The following is a 10708-nucleotide window of genomic DNA, read 5'->3' on the forward strand; positions in this document are numbered from 1 at the left end:
ATCAGTTTTGCCTTGCACATGGTATGACACTGGTCCAGTCCGTTGTGTCACTACTCCAGGGATCCATTTGGGATGTTCTCCTGCTGTGTTGTGTAGATAGACGGGGTCATCCACATCAAACTGTCTTTCGGCAGCCTGACGATCATGTTCCTCCTTCTCTTGATACTGTCTCCTCCTCACCGTCTCAGAGATGCTCGGTTTAAGGAAATCCAGCCGTGTTCGTACATGTCTCTTTAAGAACAAGTCTGCTGGTGACTCTCCAGTTGTACTATTTGGTGTTGTGCGATAACGCAGTAAGAAGTGTGAAATCTTATCCTCAACACTCAGAATCTCTCTTGCAAGCTTCTTCATGCCTGCCTTGAAGGTTGCAGTGCTCCAGTAGTGTGCAAGATTCCGTTCCTTTTCATGAAGAGTTGGAACTCATCCGACATGAAGGTTGTGGCGTTGTCAGTTACGATTTGTTCGGGTACTCCTTGTGCTGCAAACAGTCTTTTAAGCCTTGTGATGGTGGCTGCTGAGGTTATCTGTGACATTTTGAAGACCTCAACCCACTTGGAGTACGCATCGACCACTATCATAAACATGTGACTCATGAATGGACCTGCAAAATCAATGTGAATCCTTCTCCATACCCCTTCAGGAAACTCCCATGGGTGCAGTGGAACATGGTGTGGCATGCGTTGTTCTAGCTGGCACATCTCACACTGCTTTCAGACTTTCTCAATGTCCATGTCAATATTTGGCCACCAGACATATTGTCGTGCAATTGTCTTCATTTTTACGATACCAGGGTGTCCATCGTGGATCTCTTTTAACACTGCTCTTCTCATTTTCTCTGGCACCACTACTCTCGTTCCCCACAGAACACATCCCTGTTCTACAGAAAGTTCATCTTTCTTTCTGTGAAATACCCTGAAATTTTCGCGAATTTCAGTTGGCCACCCTAACTGGATGTATCTGTGTAGTAGTGAGAGCTCAGTGTCTTTGCGTGTAGCCTTCGATATTTGTTTTGCACTTAATGGCGCCTCCTCCACAAATGCTCACAAATCAGTGCGTTGAGAGAAGCTGTTATTGTCTTTGTTCCATCTATCGTCTCAGGCAGGGGGACACGGGATAGTCCATCTGCATTACCGTGCTCCTCTGATTGCCTGTAGGTTATGTGATAATCATGAGCAGACAATATGATTGCCCATCTCTGTATGCGTGCTGCTGCCATTGTTGGTAGTCCCTTGCATTCTCCGAACAGCGCAAGCAGAGGCTTGTGGTCGGTTACCAATTCGAACTTCCGCCCCCAAAGGTATTGGTGGAATTTCTTTACTCCGTACACCAGACTCAAAGCCTCCTTTTCTATTTGTCAGTAGTTCTTTTCCGCTGGAGAGAGCGTTCGAGAAGCAAAAGCGATGGGATGTTCTTTCCCATCAGGTGTCGTTGTGCTGAATGACAGCTCCGATCCCATAAGCAGAAGCATCACATGCGAGTGTAAGTGGCAGGCGCGGATTGTAATGGGTTCATATATTTTCACTTGTCAACAGTTCTTTACAGTTGTCAAACGCGCTCTGCTCATCTTTACTCCATTTCCATTTTGTTTTCTCCTTCAGCAGTCTGTAAAGTGGAGCTAAAACTGTACTTTAGCATGGTACAAAGCGTCCATAGTAGTTCACGAGACCTAAGAAGGCTCTTAGCTCTTTAGTGTTTGTGGGTGCTGGAGCATCATGAATGGCCCTGACCTTATCTTTGGACGGGTAGACTCCTTTTCCATCCAGCACGTGCCCCAGGTACTCTATTTGCATCTTACCAACGTCACACTTTGTCCTCTTCACTCTCAGACCATTCTCTTTCAGCCGCTGAAGAACTCTGTCCAGGTTCGTTCGGTGCTCGGATTCGTCTCGGCCCATCACGAGCAAGTCATCGAGGTAGACCACCACGTTGAGGTCTTTCATTAGATTCTCCATTATCCTTTGGAAAATACTGACAGCAGAGTTGACACCAAAACACAGTCTATTGTACACAAACAGTCCTTTGTGTGTATTGATTGTAGTATACTTCTTTGAGTCGTCATAGAGAAGAATTTGTTGATAAGCTGCAGCCAAATCTATTTTTGAGAATATTTTCCCACCACCTAGTGTGGCCAACACCTCCTCGATCCGTGGTAGTAGATATGTCTCTGTGTTAATAGCTTGGTTCACCGTTATCTTGTAATCACCACACAAGCGAAATCCACCATCCCGCTTGGGTACTGGAACCACTGGAGCAGCCCATTCACTGTACTTGACAGGGGTGATGACGCCATCTTTCTCAAGGTGCTCCGGTTCTTTTTCAACTTTTTCTTTCATGGCAAAGGGCAAAACACGTGCTTTGTGGAATTTAGGGACTGCATCAGGCTTGACGGATATTGTTGCCTTAATGTCCTTTAATGTCCCTAACTCATCTGTGAAAACATCATCATGTTTTGTGAGTACATCTTGGATTGACTTGGCTCTTGGAGATGCTTGCATTTTGTTTTCTGTGACTGTTTTGATCATTTCCCAGTTTAACTTTATTTTATCTAGCCACTCTCGTCCACAGAGTGACGGTCCCTCAACTCCCACAGCTATCAGTGGCAAGTCAACAGTCTGATTTTCATACTTCACTTTAAACATGAACTGTCCTTTTACAGGAATTGTCTCTCCTAAGTAGCCTTTTAGTGCTACACTAATTCCCTCTAGTGGTATACGAGAGAATGATCGTTCATACACGTTTTCAGAGATAATGCTGACTCCTGCTCCCGTGTCAATTTCCATTGGAACCTTTCTTCTGTCATGATTCGGTTTAGGGACCAACAGGTGGCACTGTAGGGCTCCCCCGGCAGCTGCACACCTGTTGGTCATAACTAATTAGGGCTTTAAAAGGACTCCCAGCCCGAACACTCAGTGTCGGGTCATTGTTGCTTCTTGCTACTGTCATGTATGTTGCTGTTTGCTCTTGGCTTCTGTTATGTTTAGTTCATTGTTATGTTTTAGCTTTAGTCATGGTTTTTGTTTGATACTTTGGACTTTGTTTTGGATTTAGTTTTCTTTGTTTTAAATACAATACTTCAAATACACCCTGCTCCTCCCTCCTGCCTGCTTTTTGGGGTCCACCACCACCTTGCAACGTGACACCTTCCATTTACATCAAAAATGGCCCTATATGGTCTACGGCCGCCATTAGCACTACACACGTGGACATGGAACATGGGAACATCATCATCTTTCTTTTCATCAGTTTGCACATAGCCAGTCATTTTACTCTCATTGCTTATCTTCTTCACCTTTTTCTTGCTCTTATCATCAGATACAGGTGCCCGGACCCGACATGCTTTCTGAATGTGACCAACTTTACCACACTGATGGCATTTTGAAGTCTTGTAGAAGCAGTCATTTTCACTATGATTCATGCCTTTACATCGGTAGCATCCATTTTGGTGTGTGGGTGAGCATCCTCTCCTTTGGTTTTCCTTAACCTTGTGTACAGGTGTGGTGACATCTTCACCTTTCCTCAACTGCTGTGCATCCCGGTGGGCAGTCTCCATGTTGACAGCAAGCTCCACGGCTCTCGCAAACGACAGGCCATCTTCCGAGAGTAACTTGCTTTGCAAAGCTTCCGAAGCAACACCACTGACGAAGCCATCACGGAGAGCCTCGTCCAGCCTGTCCCCGAAATCACACCTTGTAGCGAGTTGACGTAGCTCAGCGGCATATTCTGTAACCGTCTGCCTGTTCTTCTGCACACATTTTCGGTATCTGAAACGCTCCGAAATCACCAACGGGGGCTCATAGTAATTCCTCAATGTGGATACAATTTCCGCAAAAGTCTTGTCTCTGGGCTTGGCAGGTTGCACTAAATTACGGAGAAGTCTATACGCTGATGCGCCCAAGGAGCTCAGTAAAACGGCAACTTTCTTGTCGTCGCTGACATCATGTGCCTCGAACAGCAGTTCCATGCGTTCCACATAGGCAGACCACGATTCATTCTCGGGTTTAAACTCGTCCGGTCTCAGAGAAAAGCAAGCCATCTTACCTCGTACACTTTAGAGTATTGCCTCCTACCCTAAAATCGACTTTTACTCGTCGCCAGATGTTGCGTCTTGAAATGACGAGGCACACACGTGTTTTCTATTATGTATTCGACCGTCGAGTTCCGCCATTAACCTCGTGGGGAAGAGGCTTAGACATTCGAGGTAACATTTCACACATGCGCAGTCGATGGCAATACAAAGTATGGGAAGTCAATGCTTCCAAACAACATACAAATAACTATGATGGTAAATACACCACAGTCGATTAATTAGGTTATGGGAATGGTGATGGAAGTTGTTGGCTTTTTTTAAAAGTGGGAAGATTTGTCTTCTGTACTTTCGAAATGTATGCATGCTTGTGACCTCCATGAGCTCAGGGGTGGTAGAGTGTAGAAGAGCATGAGAAAAAGAAGGAGAGAAGAGACTTGTTCTTCTTGCATGAGAGAGAGGAGAGACAAAGAGAAACCCACTACAATCAGGGGTGGGCAAACTTTTTGGCTCGGGGGCCACATTGATTTTTAAAATTTGACAGATGGGCCGGGTCAGCACAAGATACGGTACATACATACAGTCTTCGATCCACTGGTGAAAAGGGCACTTTGATTCACTCCTCTTTCATCTATAACTGCTTCAGACAACAAAGTATGCAGGAAAGTGGTTAAGATTGCACGATTGTCTGTGTCTAATGTGTTGTCTTGTATTATTTTGTCATTTTATGTTAACTTTTCTTTTGATGGCGGCGCGGGCACCCGCAGCGGCTCCTCTTGTTGTATGTTGTGAGAGGGAAGACATTTCATCTGTGCTGTATGATACAGCACATTTGACAATAACGTTGTACTTGATACTTGCTACCAAAAAAAAAAAACGCATTTGTTGACAGTCTATATCAAACATCAACAGAACAAAAGCATTCAAGCATGTTCATACTTTAATGCTTTTGAGAACAGTGTTGTTGATCACCCATTTTAGCCAGTGCATTGCTGCCGATGGGTTGTGATCTGACCAGTAGAAGTAGAGCGATACAGTATTTTTTAGTTAAGGAATCATATTTGCGGTGTCCGATCTTTCATTATCACATAATTTCCTTCTGTGGGAAACAACTAACGTTACATGCCTGTATGAACGTCCAAGTATGTTAACAACGTATATGTGTGACAACACAAGCAACAAAGTGCAACAATATATTGCCCAAAAACTGCAGTATACAGGACAGGTATATGAACAAAATATAGTCTAAAAAAATGAGGACTATTTGCTACAAAATGAGACTAGTAACAGACCTGGTCGCTTTTCTTTCCATTCACTCAACTGTCTCTAACTTGACCTCCCCTCGATCACCACCAAAGACAGCGTTGATGAGCTGATGTCATGCAACCAACTTTTGAAGCCAACCACGGAATGCTTCAAAGTCCTCGATGCCCATAGTTTGTGCTCTGGAGCTCTCCTTCTCTCTTATCAGCGGTCCAGTTTGCGGAAGGTTATTTTTTTAATCGCGTTAATCTACATTTTAATCTCTGCCTTTATTGTTTTTGTAGGTGGGTTGCCTTTTTCTAATAGCCCTTTTTATGTGTTGGCTTCCTGTGTTCGAGTTGTTGAGGGTGGGGAAACAACTGTCAGTCACAGCCTGAAGCGGACATTGATTGGCTGCCATTATGTTATGTTGGGGCTTGTTTAGCTGAAGCTGGTGGGCTCCCATTGGAGTTGGGCGGGCTTAGTAAGCAGCGGTGAGGAGTGGAGAGGTGAAAAATGGAGGTAGTGATGGGACGATGATACCTCAAGGAGTGTATTGACCCACTTCACAAACTGTGTCAGCACTATATTGACACTGTGTTGGTCACCCAACAGTGACCCCTGCAGTAGTTATAAAATCATTGCAGGTAAAGTAATTCCTTGTTTGTGTAAATGCTAAACTGAGTTGGTATGTAAAATATAGCAAATTTGAGTTACAATTCAGATTTTTAACTTATGTAGAAAATTGCGATTAAAACATGTGAAATAAAAGACAAAAGTGATTAGTTTATGAATTTTTATTGAGGAACAAAAGTTTTTTTGGAGTGTCTCTGCTCCAAGGCGATTTCTCCTCTTCGACACCAGCTCTCCAGCCTCAGAAAATACTCTTTCACATGGTTCAGATGACGATAGTGAGCAGAGAGTTTTCAATGAAAGTTGATGCAGATGTGGATATGTTTTCTGGTTCCATTTCCAATATTGTAAAGGGTCTTTTGGTTTCTGGGTGTGTTTGATTCTGACAGGCAGCGTTGAACTTCAATTATGGAGGATCTCGCAATTATAAGATAAAATAAATAAAGCAACTGTAAGGCTCTTTAACTGACTATCATATGTATAACAGGTCATTCACTTGATAAAATGATAAAGTGGGTGCAATGCGCCACCGTAAAAAAAAATTGTATATCACAGTAAACAATGCTCAAAGGAGAAAAAGATTTACCAAGATCAAAATTATTCCACACTGGAGAAAATTTATTAGAACGAGCCATAATTTCGCAAAACTCCAGCCAACAAACCCACGACATGTTGATACAGTTTGTGTCCTTATAAACACACTTTGGTGCAGCAAATTCAAACGATTCAGTTCCTGCAATACATGCACCAATACAGGGTTTCACTCTTGAGCGCTCGGCACTGTGCTAACGTAGCAATGTCGCTCGTCCCATCACTAGATGGAGGAGTGTGTGAGAGTTCTCGGCACAATTAATGGACAATTGACATTCCAAAAATGCCTTGATGACACAACTGATGAAGGTAGAGCATTGTGCCTAATTTGTAAGGAGCTAATTTGTAAGTAAGCTGCCTTGCTTACCACCAAGGCAGCTCAAATTCAGCCTCCCACATCAATGCAAGGCACCCAGTCGCAAGTGCAGCCACAGCTAACGTTAGCACCAAAAGCGTTAGCAAATATAGCGAGCGAGCCAAACAAAGCAAAGCTCTTCAGCAAATTAAATTCGAGAACACCCCACGTACGAGGCATGTTGATGTGTCCTCTGTAGACGACTACAAGTGATGGATTTTTTTTCAGCACTTTTAGTTTGTCATGATGAACAGTGTTATTTCTGAAGTGCAAACTTACAGCACTGTGATTTAAGGGTCTGTTTTCTTTTTTGTTTATTATCTGAAGCAAGTTCAGTGTTGATTACTTATGCTATCCACTAAAAACAACTAACCCCTGAACTTACACTTGTATTGCTCAGAAAATTGCTCTTACTGTTTTTGATATGTTAACCTAAGCACTTTTTAAGGACCTGATGTTCTATTTTATTTTTATTTTGTAATTCTTTGGAGATTTACAAACCAAACAAAACAATAATATTCCCCCTCGTGGTCGAAACTAAAGGTGGCAGGTAGGACTTTGACTCAAATACAGCAGGAACTAAATGGCTAGGACTGCATCTGTCCAAGTCTGCTGAAAAACAATAAAATACGTTATAATGCCACTTTTTCTTTTTTCTTTTGATCTTCCTCAATAATGTAATGAATTTAAAATGAAAATATGGGTTTTCTCAGTAATTTTTATATGAGATTAAAATATAGATTAATTTGATTCATTCTTCTTCTTCTCCTTTCGGCTTGTCCCTTTTCAGGGGTTGCCACAGCGAGTCCTTAATTTCATTAGATTCATTACAGACCCCAAATAATTAATCGCACATTTTTTAATCTCTTGACAGCACTTACTGTATATATCTCAGCTAATTCATCGCATACACTCAACATACATGAAAACTCACCACATTTTGCATACCCATTGCGCCTGTTGAAAATGTTGATATTTTAAAGTTGTCTTCAGCGTTACAAACACAATGGATCTGTAGCGCTAACTAAGGTGGAAAAACAAAATCAGATCCAAGTCAGTTTGCCCTCGGGCTACGAAAATTGAGATATGAATTTTTGAATGTCTAATTTTGGCCGTGGTTCATACTTTTGCACCCTTATCCTCAAGGGTGCATCTGATTTATTTCAGACTTGAGCTATGCCATCATAAGCCCTGGGAAACCAACAGCGCAACAAATCTTCAGTTTTCGAATTACAATTTACAATTTCACAGGTGAGTGATCCTGCCACCAACAGGCTAAAGGACATATATGTTTTATTCTTTGATATTTTTCGATTGCAGGTGAACCAGGTCTCATATTTGCTCAGAAGAGTGTTAAAGCTTTCATGATGTTAAAATACAGTCTTGCGAAACGCTGTTGGTGTGATGTTGCGTACCTTCACCAATAACACAACACTCTTTTAGAGTTTCTAAACCTGCTTAAAAACTCATGAAACTTTGCACACACATCAAACCTGCCAAAATCCCCAATATATTTTTTTTCATTTAAATATTTTTTAAAAGATGGCTCATTCGAGTTCCCTACCATTTTTTAACAATGCATCCTGGGTGTATTTTTCACCTCAGTCTACAACAATTTGGTGGTCACAGCATTTGTGAAAACATGACATTTTGCTCGTATCACACATCACACAGATCTCACCTGATGACATAATAAATATCTTGTTTATTGTGCGTTTTTTACAAAATGACTCAGTTGTGCTCCCTAAAAAGTTTTTATGGACCAGCTGCGGTTGTGCATTTCACCAAGATCTACAACAAGTTGGAGGCATATTTAAGTGCCAATACCTACAAAAGAGTAGCCATCTGCTAAACCTGGCAGGAAGTCCGGCATTTTAAATTTTCTTTTAAATTTTTTATAGAGCTCATATCCTTCCAGAGATTTTGTCCCACTGTCTTGAAACTGTGGGAGTTTCATCTAAAGATGTTCAAGATGAAAGGTAAGATCAAAGTTTTTTATTTTGTCGAATGCTGATGTCGTGGTGATGCGCTGTGTCCCATCTCACCTAAATTCAAGAAAAATTTATGCTGATTTTGATGGTCCTATTTTGCACACACTTCACACCTGGCAAAGTGATCAAAATTATATTAATTTATTGTGCGTTTAAAAAAAACATGACTTAATTGCGGCCCCTACAAATTTGTAATGTCACAGCTCCAATTGAATATTTTACCTGGATCTACCAAAAGTTGGAATATATAACAGTCCAAAGCCAACAAACGTTTCTGTAGCCCTACTCTAAACTCAACAAAGTTCAAATTTTGGCTTATTTTTCGCTTTTTTCTAGAGGACATATTTTATCAAAGTAGATTTTAATCTGATGTACTTCATGTAAAAAAAAAAAAAATTAAAAAAGTATTGCAATGACCAGCAATCCAATGTGCCTGAACTGCAACGTAGATGCCGGCAGGTCTAGTTCCTAATTTTAACATTACGTACCATATCTACACTCGTAGAAATGTATTGCAACAAGACAATATGCTGTTTTTAAATAGAAATTCAAAATCGGCAAGCACTCCAGTTTCTCATGTAGCCGCTTTGCAAAATTAATTGTCCCACCACTGGTGTACTACGGATATAGTTCGCACGACAATTCAGTTGCGCCTGATTTAATGTATGTACTCTTTTGCAATCCAAATATTTGAAGCATAATTTTGTGTTGAGAATATTGAGTTATCGTAACAAATGTGTAAGATTAAAAAAAAACAAGTACCGGTAAATAAAAAAGGAATTTCAACATAAATCATCCATCCATTATCTCAACCGCTTAACCTTACCAGGCATCTTTTTGGAATGCGGTGGCAAACCAGAGTGCCCAGAGAAAACCCACGCAGGCAACGGAGAGAACATGCAAACTCCACACAGGAGAAGGCCGGGGCCGGATTCAAACCCACAACCTCTACACCGTGAGACGGACATGAAGCATTCCAATTTTATTCAGCCAAGTGAAACTTACCTTAATGGAAGTCAGATCATCTGTCTTTCTGCGGACTGTGGAAAGGGAACGACAGAAGAGATCTTATCAGAAAGAAGATCCAATGTCCAATGGGCAGCAGCTTTGTTGAGTAACAGACTGAGGCTTGTTGTTCACGGTCCGTCCCTCAGCTTGAGATACGCCACAAGTGAAAGGAACTCTATTCAGGGGACAAACCAATCGTCTCTTTATGTAACTCTGTCTGGGTGGAGTCATCATGTTGAAAGAAATGTCCACATTCCGAATCCAGTAAACAGAACAAATATTTCTTATTCATCTGCCATAATCACAATTTCATCCAATTGTTTTCAATGGCAATACTTTATAATTTTTTTAAAGGTTTAAAAACAGATAAAAAGCTAATTTACTCATTCACTACTTACCAATGCTGACACGAAGATGTGTTTACACTGCCCATGATACTCAATGTGGAGCATGCTTTCAATTTGTAGTCAAATATGTCCACCGTATAGTTATTCTGGGAATGAACCGTACAGGCAAATCATTTATCAACACTTATCAAAGTGAGGTCAATATTCTTCAATCATTAATCAGCAGTCATTCATTTGTGGTGTCGCAAAGATCTATGCAAATGTCCTCAACAATCTAACAGAATGACCGCAGTCCATCGACTGCATAGCTCTCTGTCTATATACTCCAGTAAGAGTACATTGCTCTATTTATACTCCATTGCAGATCTTGATAACATCTAAGTGGCTGCGACTGGGCAAACTCATATCTGTCTTTTTTTTTTTATTATTTTCATTTCACTGTATTAAAATAAGTTTAAATTGAGTATAATGATTAGCTTCTACTGCTAATCAGAATAATTAAGAAAATTAATATGTA

At 41.1% G+C, this 10708-nt stretch overlaps 1 protein-coding gene across 1 annotated transcript in view; it reads right to left on the minus strand.

Annotated features, from left to right (window-relative positions):
* The window catches only part of LOC147205559 (aldehyde dehydrogenase family 3 member A2-like), a 36441-nt gene extending 26117 nt beyond the window's left edge, over window positions 1-10324 (minus strand). Inside the window, exons 1-2 of the mRNA XM_086111292.1 lie at window positions 10243-10324; window positions 9842-10019 (exon numbers count right to left, since the gene is read on the minus strand). The gene's annotated coding sequence lies outside the window, so the exon portion shown is untranslated. The remainder of the gene's footprint in view (window positions 1-9841; window positions 10020-10242) is intronic.
* Window positions 10325-10708: the final 384 nt, after the last annotated feature.

Source organism: Hippocampus guttulatus, chromosome 5 (genome assembly GCF_054856545.1).
Source record: "Hippocampus guttulatus isolate MCC_2025c chromosome 5, RoL_Hgut_1.0, whole genome shotgun sequence".
NCBI classification, from domain to species: Eukaryota; Metazoa; Chordata; class Actinopteri; order Syngnathiformes; family Syngnathidae; genus Hippocampus; species Hippocampus guttulatus.